This window comes from Lagenorhynchus albirostris, chromosome 8, assembly GCF_949774975.1.
Source record: "Lagenorhynchus albirostris chromosome 8, mLagAlb1.1, whole genome shotgun sequence".
Taxonomy (NCBI): domain Eukaryota; kingdom Metazoa; phylum Chordata; class Mammalia; order Artiodactyla; family Delphinidae; genus Lagenorhynchus; species Lagenorhynchus albirostris.
This window is the reverse complement of record NC_083102.1, coordinates 15,342,611-15,355,235: the sequence shown is the minus strand read 5'-3', so window position 1 is coordinate 15,355,235 and position 12,625 is coordinate 15,342,611. Positions and strand designations below refer to the sequence as shown.

General features: G+C 43.2%; 1 protein-coding gene across 3 annotated transcripts in view; it reads right to left on the bottom strand.

Annotated features, from left to right (window-relative positions):
* Positions 1-12,625, bottom strand: part of CREB3L2 (cAMP responsive element binding protein 3 like 2) — a 120,560-nt gene that overhangs the window by 72,191 nt on the left and 35,744 nt on the right. The window contains exon 2 of one of the 3 annotated variants that reach the window (XM_060156589.1): positions 8,990-9,141. The exons of the other annotated variants lie outside the window; for them this stretch is intronic. The gene's annotated coding sequence lies outside the window, so the exon portion shown is untranslated. The remainder of the gene's footprint in view (positions 1-8,989; positions 9,142-12,625) is intronic. 3 annotated transcript variants of the gene reach the window in all.

Below are 12,625 nucleotides of genomic sequence, written 5' to 3'. Positions count from 1 at the left end.
TCCGCTAGACCAACTGCCTCTCCACTCTCCAGGGTGAAAATGCAAGTGGATGTTATTGTGCACTGGTGGACCACAGGAGAGAGACCGGTTTCCAATGAGATATCATGTTCTCCGGGCATCTGCAGAGGGCAAAATGCCTGAGTCATTTCAGAGAGACAGGTCAGGTCAGGTATGCATACCATCAATTCACGTTTGTGTCTTTTTCTGGGAAAATGAAGATAACAGTTCCATCTCCCTTACCGGGTCCTTGTAACAAAGATCAAATTACGTAGACCACATCAAAGAACTTCACAAATTCTAAAGCCCTTGTAAATGTAAGGTGATATGATTACCATTATCCCCTACTGAGACAGACAGCTGTTTCTCACCTACCCTGTGCTTCTGAGCTAGTAGGGCTTTTTCAGGATTTGTTTCCTTTGGGGTGGGGAGTACGGAGGAATTAAGGAGGCTCCACAAACACCAGAGCATAAGCGCGTCTGTGTATACATCCAGGTGAGTCATTGATGGTCCAGTTAATCACGGCACAGTCTGTCAGTAGAACAGCATACAGCTGACCCTCATTACCCATAAATTCCATATTTGCAAATTTGCCTACTTGCTAAAATTTATTTGTAACCCCAAAATCAATACTTGTGGTGCTTTCATGGTCATTCACAAATATGCACAGGGCAGTAGAAATTTGAGTTTCCTGAAGTGCACATTCTCAGCTGAGGCTGAACAAGGCTACACTCTGCCTTCTTTCAGCTCATACTGTAAACAAGTGTCCTTTTCATGGTCTATTTAGTGCCACATTTTCACACTTTTTTTCTTTTTGTGGGTGATTTTGCTGTTTAAAATGGTCCCCAAGTGCAGTGCTGAAGTGCTAGCTAGGGTTTATGAACAGAAGAAAGCTGTGATGTGCCCTATGGAAAAACTACATGTGTTAGGTAAGCTTCGTTCAGGCATGAGTTATAGTTCTCTCGGCATGAGTTCAAAAATATATGTATATTAAATAAGATGTTTTTAAACCGAAACACACAGAAAACAAGGCAATGTATTGATCAGCTGATGAAAATGTGTGACTAGAGGCTCACAGGAACCTAACCCAGTATTTCCCCTAGGAGCAATGATTCAGTATTCACTAATTCAGTATTCACTAATTCACTATTCACAGGGACTTTATAGAACATAACTACCTCCCAAACAAGAACGGATTATATTTAGTCATTAAAATTTGTAAATATAAATTTGAAGAAGAGCGGGAAAATGCCTGCTATGCATTTAAAGGGCTACATATTTTTTCTTCCAGTTTCACTGAGGTATAACTGACATAAGTATAAGGTACACAGCATAATTATTTGATTTACATACATAATGAAGTGACTATAACAATAAGTTTAGTGAATATTCATCATCTCATATAAATACAAAATTAAAGAAATAGAAAAAAAATTTTTCTTGTGATGAGAACTCAGGATTTTCTCTCTTAACAACTTTCATATAGAACATACCCCAGTGTTACTTATATTTAACACGTTGTACATTACAACTAAACGGCTACCTATCTAAAACCAGAAACATGAAAAAGACTGGGAGGGAATATACAAAATAGATAAAAAGTGCCTCTAGGTTCGTGTAATTATAGAAGAGTTTTCTTATTTGTCCAACTTTGGTAACATGTTATTTTCATGGTTTAAAAATAAAATTTTAAATGCAAAAAACTCCCACCATTAACATCTGTGAGAAAAACACAAAACTCCTCATTGTCAATTCTATGACTAATCTGTTAGGCAACCCCCCAAAGGTAATTAAAACCATCTGGAGGACTGGTGAGGTTTGATTCACTTTTCTGAGAAACCTGAAAAGGATGTTCCTAGTTTGGATCCAATTTATTACCCAACAACATTGAAGGTTCTTTTTCTGTTTTGATTTCTACAATCTATTTGCTACCATATACTCAGTCTCCTTCCCTACTTCCCCCTATTGCCAATATGGCATCACTCCAAGACCCTCAGATTCTCAGCCCCTCAACTCAAATGTCACCCCAGAAAGGCAGTGCCCATACCTCCAACTGTACCACAGACCTTGTTTTACCATCTTCCTGGCATTTACCATTATCTGAAACTATTGTATTTATTTATCTGTTCCAGCTTTTATCGCCTGCCTCCTGCCCCCGTGCTGGGACATACACGACTGTTCATCTTACTCATTGTTGACAGTCACCTTGCCCACCCCACCCCCTCACATACCTAGAAGAGCCCATGGGCAGATAGGAGGAGCTCAATAAATATCTGCTGACTTACTGACTCTTAGATTTTCTAGGTTTTCCTGATTCCTTTTTCTCCTTTGACCCCAAACCAGCCATAATCATTTATTTGCCTGACTATCTTATTCCAAAGGGAGTTTAGGAATACCTCAATCCTATAGTAAGTCCTTTCAATTCATACTTCTCAAGGTCCCTTGATTCCATCCCAATTTGTTTCCTGGGAGGCAGCAGAGTCCAGAGTTAGAGATTTAGTTCTAACTCCCTGCAGCTGATTTAAAGTGGGATAAGCTCCTGATGATGTTTTGCTGCAAACCTGCCTATCACTGAGCTGCTTCACAGAACACATTCCTTCCTCGTGACCAGATCCCTGCAGCAGCCTCATAACTCCTCTACACACACTCCAGTCTGGCTGAGGTCCAAGGGATCGATGGACCAATAAGAGTCTGAGATTTGTGTGGGTTTATGTTCATGTTCATTAAAAAGGGCCAATAATAGGACTTCCCTGGTGGCGCAGTGGTTGAGAGTCCGCCTGCCGATGCAGGGGGCGTGGGTTCGTGCCCCGGTCCAGGAGGACCCCACATGCCGCGGAGCGTCTGGGCCCGTGAGCCATGGCCGCTGAGCCTGCGCGTCCGGAGCCTGTGCTCCGCAACGGGAGAGGCCGCAACAGTGACAGGCCTGCGTACCGCAAAAGAAAAAAAAAAAATCTTAAAAAAAAGGGCGGGGGGCGGCCAGCAAGCCCCAACACGTGACTCTCCACGAAGGATAGGCGTCTGTGGGGTGTGGAGGAGGGTAGATTCGAGTTGGTGGTGGCCATCTCGAGATGTGAGTGTGGAGCAGTCATTTTATCTCTGCTGAAAATTTTGTTTCATTTATCTGTGTTTTAAGGCCATGAAGAGGCATACACTGAGCTATTTCTGACATCATGTCTTAATCAGAAAGCAGCTGTAATATAGAAAAAAGTGCTTCCCTTAATCCTGTTTGCGTAATGGTTTCTAGGCAACTGCTTAATGCTTGATATGATCATGGGTTTTCACACAGCCCAGTAAGATCCCACAGCCATGTAACTTTGCCAGGAGGAAAAAAGAAGCAGGGATTTGTGAGCAGCAAACACAGAACAAATGGAACTTTCTCGATGAATCATACAGAAAAAAGAAATCCAGTCACTCTCAAAAGAGAGAAGATCAAACCCTTGAGAGGCGCCCCTCATGGGCTTCTGGCTGGGGTTTTGAAGTTTCACAAGCATAACTGCAATTCTGCCCTTTGATCTTGAGATACAGTTTGTATTTGTTCTACTTAAGCATGAGGGATAACGAAAATGACACCTAAAATTGTGAAATGATCTGTAGCATTTAACTTTCACAGGGGACAAACGCATAGGATTTTCATGTTTACTTAATTTTGTTCCAATTGCTATTATCTTTCCTGAAAAGAAAAGACTAGTCATCAGTCCTAGGGACATAATTCACAGTTTACAACTATACCTGCTCTTGCAGGTGGGGACAGTGGATAGCTCTCCAGGAGAAGCAGGAGGGGAGTCAGGAGGGGGCTGTAGACTTGGGGCCTGTTTGCCCCCTGCTCTAACTACGGTAGCCCCCATCTTCTATTTTCACAGATGTTCAGCAAAAGGAAAAGCACTGCAAAGAAATAACCAGAGCATCGCAGGGCGGTGTCACCCTCTACAAAGACAGTCAGACTTAAGCTTGAACTACTTAAGGAGTGCCCCTATCTTTAAAAACTGGTCGTTTGTTTTGCCAAGCTCCCCAGGCCCCCGCCCACCACCATGCCAAGTCCCTGGAAACAGTGAACAGAGTTGTCGGGAGGCTCACTGTATTGCGTGGCAGTGAGTGGAGGCAAGAGAGAGGAGACGGGCAGTGGGGCTGGAAGGGAGGGTAGCCACCTGCCCTAACTTGCCCAGGGCTTTCCTGGCTTTAGCACCGAAAATCCTGCATCTCACAAAACTCCTCAGTCTCAGGCAAACTGGGACAAGGGCTCAACCTACAAACAACTAGAAGGAAAATTGCAGACCTTGCCTAAGCACAGATGTACTTAGTCATTCAACACTCTTGGCCACAGAGAACCCAGACTCAGGAAAGCCTTGTTCCATGGTGTCCCTGCTCTAATACTGCAGGGAACCAGCATCTGTGACGATGGGGCCTCCCCACCCTGTGCCCCACACCGGGCGTCTGGGTTCTTATTGAATATCAAATAAAGCACAGCATTCCTCCCACAGAGCCACTGCTAAAGACACCATTCTTCTACCATTTTACCTACCCTATACTTAGAGGTAAACAATTGGCCATGATAAACCAATTACCTTCCTGACCCCTAATTCTCACCAGGCCAGCCTCTTGTAAGTGGTTAAACACATACACTACCACGCCATCATTAGAAATTCTCTAGAAATCCTTGCCCATTTTCCATCTTCGTAGAGCAAGAAGCCATCAGACAGGCACAGAAAAAGCACATGTTCACCGACATTTCCTTTAAGACGCAAGCAGCAAAGGCCTGTTGGATAGAAGCAAAGCCACACTGTAGTTTCTTAAGAGCCACAGGATAAGTGTGACAATGACAATTTTAGGATTCATTCTTCAGCACTGCCACCTCATTCATCTCCCCTTAAGCCCCTCAAGCTAACACAAACATCAGATTCAGAAATGCTTATTGAGTCTAGATACATGGGTGAAGGCACCCGGCACTTTCATTTACCATTTCTGATTAAAATTCTGTTCTAATTAGGAAATAATTTGAAATAAAGAGTAATTCAGAAAATAATGTCACAGATACCCCTGAAACCCACCACCAGGGTTTTCAAATGTCAGTCTGCTAATGTTGGCCTCAGATTTTCACAAAAGAACTGAAATGTTGCAGGTAACACTAGAACCCCACTCAAAGAGGCAGATGCCATAGGTGGAAACTGCAGCTCAGAAAGATTAAATAATTTCCCAGAGCTAGAGAGGACGGGTCTCTGGGAGCATTCATATCCTTGCTACAAGCATGATTTCTCTTCTCTCACTGTACCTTTCAGTGCACTTGAAATCATTCCTAATTGGATGCTTACAACACTAACCAAAGCATGTGATTCCAGGTATTTGGTGGTGAGACTGAACAGTTAATTCACGCCAGGAACTTAAAATTTCGAGTCAGGAAAGCCCCCAAAAGGCCTTATAATCACTTACAAACAGTTGTTTCTTGCTTATAAGCGGAAAATGAAATTAAAAAGCGGTCATTGTGTAAAGAGAATAAGATATACCTAGGAGTGTACGATTTCAATGTAATTGAACATTTTAAATTATAAACCATTTTTTAAATTTCCTCCATATAAACCTGAGCTTTCTCTTATTCACAAAAGCTCTCAAGCCCACCCCAGCCCCCTGCAGACTGCTATATCACTCTACATTTTCCATTTAGGGGGCCCTGACAAGCCACAAAACAGAGTGCCATGCTGAATATTTTTTGAGAAGCCAAAAACCCATAAATGCCACATTGAAACAGCAAAAAATAACAATGACAAGTATTTCATTTTAATTCATATTTCACAATCCAGGTTCTGAATGTTACAATCAGTACATACAGTACAATGTTGCACCCGAAAAGTCAGACCATTCTAACAGGTGAAATAACATTCCCCAGGGTGGGAAGAATCTGTTCACCTTTTTCTAGAAAAAGGAATCCTCTGCTTACAGGAAAGGGGCCAAATTCAATTAACCTAGTTGTTGAAGAGCTGCTTTTAAGGATGAATAGCATTTCATTTTATAAAATAGAGGCCTTTCTAAAAACTGTGTGTGGGAATTTAATCCAATTTCCCCCCGATGTATATTAAAATTCTCAAAATGTGTTGTCTTTCTTTCTTCCTGCCTCTCCACTCACACAGGCCCTGCTCTGGTCTAGCCAGCCATAATGACATGGATTTCCCCAAACACAGCGCTCATCACATCTGTCTGACTTTAGATACAAGATTTCTGCAGCCCAGAATTGCATTGTCCTCCCTCCTCCTCCTAGAAAACTCTGACTTCATAAGCCAGCCTTTTCCCACTCACCCATGTCACCATGCACCCAAAGTGCACCTAGAGCCCCTTACGTATACTTCTCTTACTACCTTTATCACTTGTGCATTTTTACTATTTCCCCCTCTTCAAGGATGTGACCACAGGATCTGACATAGTGCCTAGACGTGGCAGAAGCCAAATAAATTCTTGATAAACCCAATGACAGTCATGCCCTGTTGCCTTCCCTGCCCTTCTATACCACCTCCTGACCATCCACGGGGCTGCCTAGTTATACAAGTCGGGGTCACCCTTCACCATGAAACCTCAACTCAGCCCTGACTACCTCCCGCCAGAAAAAAATACAGCAAGTGTAACCTAAACAACCAGGCCATCCCTTCAACTAATGAAGAACTCTTAAATTCAAATGACGATGGATAATTTTTCTTCGTTTTTAGAAAGTGAAGAATATTTTGCTAATCCAAATAATTCCTACACACCTGTAAAAGGACAACTAGGTATAAGAGAAGAGTGTGAATGCAACGACCTTTACCTCTTTCCTCTGCCAAGGTATTAATGATCAACAAGCAAAAACACTTCCGATGAGCTCTTACTAATTTTTGCTGTAATACAAGGTGGAATAAAGATCACAATATAGCGTCTCCTCCCAGAAGGTGGAAGTACCATGTCTGGCATGTTCTATACTTGGCCTGACCCACTTAAATCTTGAGGCGCTATTAAACTGAATCAATCACTTCCTAGTTTTCTTCTAAATCCAGGTCATCACTGTACCTGACCTGCATGGCCACTAAGGGAAATAGGCAGCTCTGTGACCCTTCCTCTTCTTTCCTTGCTCATGCAATTCCCTGGGGTCAGTGGGAATACAGTGGAGTTCAGAATTCACAGGTCAGATGACAATCAGGGAGTCTGAGTTACCCAAGGCATACAAGGCCAAGGCTATAGGTAACAAACTTGATGGTCTAACACAAGTTAGAAGAGCATTCATGTTATTTTAAAAAAAAAAAGAAAAAGAACCCCATTAAGCCTGGAACTTGGAGACAAACCACTGAGCTCTCAAGTCTAGCATCTGGAGAAAATGACTGGAACTTCTACTCCCTCAAAATCATCGGAAAATGACTCCTTGGCTACTCAAAACACACCCAGCAGCTTGAGATCATCTGATGGATTTTAAAGAGTTCAACATAACTTTATTTAAGGAACCAACTTATCTGCATAGCATTTGCTGCAATGCAATGTCTAAATATTCCAAGAAAGCCAGTTTAAGTAAGTGGGGAGGCTCTTTTTCCCACACACCTTCTGCATCAGAGGACAATGAAGAAGCTGCTCTTGAACCTGGGTCACCTGAGCAGCCTCCAGCGAGGTCATCCAGCTGACTTTCCCCACTCTGCCTGGCCACTGCTTAGGTACAGGTGAGTGGATCTGTCAGGGATGAAAGCAAGCCGGGGTCAAGGTCAACCTTCTGGTGCCAGCATTTTACAAACTCGAGCTCTGGCCGCAATATGAGGGAAGTAATAACTTAAGCATCTTTTTTCAGTCTTCAGAATACCACTTCATGCAAAAACCAAAAAGGACAAAAAGTAAAGCAGAAAATACTGTGGTAGACTTGAGGAAGAATATATTGACTCCAAGGAACTATAATTGACTTATCAATGAGGACTGTAGAGTCCTTACCTGGGGTGGGTTGCAAAAATGTCCTCAATACTGTGCAGCTCCTCCCATTAAGAGGTGGCCTCTATTTCTCTGCTCATTCATTCTGGAATGGCCTTTTGAGTTGTTTTGGCCAACAGCATGTGGCAGAAGTGACACTGTCCAACTTCTGAAACTGGGCAGAACTTGACTCAAGAATCTTTGGAACCTCCAGTCTCCCTCTTGGAAACTCAAGCTACTGTATGGACAAACAAGGGCTAGCCTGCTGGGTGATGGGAGACGCACGGTCCAGCACCCTGACCACTCCCATCCTCTTTCCTCCAGCTCATCACCCGCCATGCTCCAGAAGGAGACCTTCCCAGCTGAACAACAACTGGTCACAGACTCACTAGTGAGCCCAGCCAAGAGCAGCAGAACTACCTGTCTGAGCTGAGTCTGAATTTCTGGTCCACAGAACTGTGGGTTAAATAAATGGTTGTATGTTTTAAATCACTAATTTATTACTCAGTTATTAGCAGCAAAAACTCATACACCATTCTCAAAAACTTTTTGGAAGAGATGAACATATGTCTTAATGGCATTTAACTCCTTGAAAACAGGGAACCAGAACAATGATTTCTCAGATAGTCTACAAACTTGGGTGAATGAAATCATGATGAAATTCAAAGTCAGAGAGACCAAATTAAATTATCCTATAGGTAAAATGCTTCCTTCACCATCCAGTGAGGGAAGCAGGTACAATATTTAGAAAATTTTAAGTAATTTTACTACTGAATTTACCAGTAGAGCAGAAAAATCAAATGGTAAAATACTCACCTCAATAACTTTTCACTTTCACTCCATTCCCTTTATTTCACAGAAGTCTTCCCTTCCATATTCCCCTTCCCTAGTTTTTATAATTCCCATTACTTCATATCCCCATTGTAGTTTTCTAACACAAACAAAAGGAACAGCAGTAACTTCCACTCAGGGAGGCACTTTAATAGGTGCTTCAAACACATTATATTGTGAATTCTCACAATGGCCCCATTAGGTGAGCATGATTAGGCCCATTTTACAGAGCTGTAAACTGAGGCTCAAAGAGGTTAATTACCTTGCCCAGGTCATATGGCTTGAAGGTGCTGGAGCCAGAATTTAAACCACCATCTGTGTGATGACACAGCTCATGAATTTCCCGTTATGTAACACTGCCTCCACGTGACAATGAGTGCTGAGCTCCTAACAGACTTCTCACGAGGAAAGAAGCTTAAAATCAAAAATAAGTTTTTATGAATACACATGTATGTAGGGGGAGAGAGAGTGTGTGAAAAAGAATAAAAGAGAGTAAGAAGTGGCTGTGCAAACTGCAATTCTACCAAAAGAACTGGAATTTTATTGACTTTGGCCAAAGCCTTTCCATGACTTAGAGAAAAAGAAAGAAACAGGAATACATGATGGTTAGGATTTGTGGTATGTCAGTTCGGAACTATCAATAAAAGACATCATTGGACCAATCATCTCTGAACGTGAAACATACTCGTGTGAAGACATCAGGAGGGGAACTATATAAAATTCACAGAAACACAGCTAATTGTGCATATCTGTGAACAGTTTTGCATAACACAACCACTACTAAAGTCAAACATACATTTTATTTAACAAATAAATATAATCTTCTTTATCAATTATTTTAAACTTAAAAGTAAATTATCTCTTTTACTCCAAAAGAAAGGTGGCTTTAAAAAGTAAATCTGCCACTTGAGTAAGAAATAAATATTTAAATTGAAACTTATGTTCTGTATTAAATTCATTTCCTTCTTCCAAATTATTCATAAACTGGAGGGGAAAGATGAAAATGTTTAAAAGGTTTGACTGTCCCCAATTTTCCCAATTTCCACTGATTAGTCCCCTGCGATCAGGCCAGTATATAATTAAGCTGCAGTTTTGGGGAAAGTATATAAATCCTCTGAATTAAAACCAGGGAAAGAGGGAATTCCCCGGCGGTCCAGTGGTTAGGACTCTGCACAGGCCATGCGGCCGCCAAACACCACCACGGGGACTCTCCCCTTCTATAGCCAAAGCAAAGATGAGTCTGAGTCTCTCTGGTTGAGTCAGCTGTCACTGCCCACACCCAAGGGCCCAAAAGCTGGGGGAATCTCACCTTCCCACTTTGCCCTCTCTGGAGGAGGTCCTTTATGAGGACATTCAGAGCAGTCCTTCTGTGGACCCGCCCCTAGGCCTCAACTCTGCCCCTCCCCAATCATCTCACCCAGAGGCACCTCTCACAGACCTCTGGATTACCACCTTGACCGCTGTCTCCACACTCCAGTCCCTGGAAATTCACCACCTCATCCTTTGCTGAAGGATCCCCATCGCCCATCCCCCTCCCCCCAACCTGCCCAGCACACCATCCAGGCCTCTCTCACCCGATCTTACGATGACAATGCCGCCCTCCTCGTGTCCCCACTGCTCAGCCCATCCACCCCTCTATGACTGATGCCCTAACTTAACTGAACCACACAGCCCCTTTCCCAGAAGCTCAACCCACTCCCCAGTGTCTCCAGGAACCTGTCTCCAGCCCCCCACTACCCCCACTCACCTCCACGCCCCTGCTCTGCTCCCCCATCCCCCAGCCCATCAAAAGTCATGGCCAAAGTCAAGAAACTCTTGTCCTCCAAGGGGGGAGAATCAGAGGATGCTCGCATCAAAAGGGACCTTGGAGGTTTTCAAATGTAAACCCAGGCTCTACGCAGAGCCTGAAGATGAAGCCCTCTCAGAGCTGCGTGGACCACAGCTGAGCCGAGCAGCGTGACTTATTACACTGTCACATACTGAACTAAAAGCCATCTCCTCGTAACTTTCGCTGGCTGGCTGTGGTTCTGACTTTGGAACTTATCTGAAGACTGACATATAGAAGTACTCTGAGTATTTATTCTCAGATCTTGTTGTTCCTCTGAGCAAAATCCTGACTCTCACTTGATGAGCAGCCGGCTCCAGGCCCTCCCTCCTCCCCTCCCGTCTCCCTCTTCTTCCGGCATCATTCCCCCACCCCCTCTGCTGTCTCTGCTCAGACACACTAGGCCTCCTTGTGCCTCCACGCAGATGCCCACACACCTTCGGGAACTACTGTTCCCAGGACTGGGGTTTAATATTCCTTCATCTTCACGGCTTCTGGCTCAGATGCTGCTATATCAGAGAGACCTTCCCGACCACCCTATGGAAACAAGCCACCCCCCATTCCGTTTCATTGTTCTCCATAACACTAGCACCTCCTGAGAAATTATGTACTCATTTAATTCTGTTTACTCTCTCCCTCACTAGCATGTCAGCTCCACGAGGGCCGGACCTCCATCACTTGCTGCACTGCTGCATCTCAGTGCCCAGAATACAGCACCTGGCACAAAGTAAGTACTCCGTAAATATTTACTCAATAAATGAATTCCCACCCCTCCCACCCTCACCATTCCCCATCGCTCACGTACATATTTGCTTTCTCTCCCACTGGCCTGCATATCCCGCCTGCCTACCCATCAAGGGGACTGTGAATACTGATTCTGGCATATGAGCAGTCCCCGGCAGCTTTGAGTCCCTGCAGTCTTCTGTCCTCCACTTCTCCTTCCTTCCTTCCCTCCCTCACACCAGCCCCTCCTTTACTCCCCTTCCTGATCCAGAACCTTCTACCCCAACCAAAGTCATGAAAAGTATATGATCTATGTCATCTTCTAACTTGCTGATATGAAAGATGAACAGACACAGCCCTCCTAAAGAACCCCCTCTCCTATGGCTTTAAGCCCGAATCGACATTCTCTTGACTACCTCTTAGCAAATCCATGCTACCACTCAGCCAGCACTGCTTTCTTCTCTTCCCCCAAGAACCTGTTTAATCATCAGCTCTAGATGTTTTCCAGCGATTAATGTCAAGCTTTTCACTTTTCAAAGATCTATACTGGACTTCTCTCTCTCTAGTTCTCTGGTAACTCACACTTCACGTTGGTATTCCTTATTACAATTTAACAGTCCACAGGACTTTTCTATTTGTCCTAAGATAAAGGTCAACCTTTCTATCTTCCGGACACATTCTTTTGAAATCTGAGCTTACCAGAAAACTCTCTAGTCACTCTGGTGTCGTTACTCCCTATCTTTGTTTTAGTGTTCATGCTTTTTATAGATGAAATTTAACTTGTCTTCTAACTTCATCCTTTACAAACTATATTAGAGTCTTTGGCCATGGAGCTTACCTAATTTTTTCCCTGGATCATTTGAAATCCTCCTCCCTAAATTTCTGATACAAGCATAATTATGTGCAGGTGTTACTTGATGTGTTTTTATAATCTTAAAATAGAAATGGTCATTCTCCTCTAAGTTTTGGTGGGGTGGGGGTCTTTTTAGCCTATTTTGCTCGGTGTTTGGCATATTTGTTGAAGAAAGAAAGACAAAATAAAAATGAACAAATGATGACAAGTCAAAATATGTACTTACCACTTACTTGTTTCTACTTCCAGCAGAACCAAATCATAGAAAGTCTAAACAGTCCCCTTATCTTCTTTAAAGTAACCATGAAGAAACCCATGTACTTAATCTACCAGCAAGTCTGTATCCCGGCCCCCAAAACACCTGCTACAACAAAATCAATCATGTATTTTGACAGGGGAATGTTTTCTTCAGGTCTTTATCTTTTCCCCACACTCAGAACAGAAACGCAAGTACCTGAGGCTATGGACCCATCAGACACAAGAATTTTAAGCCATCC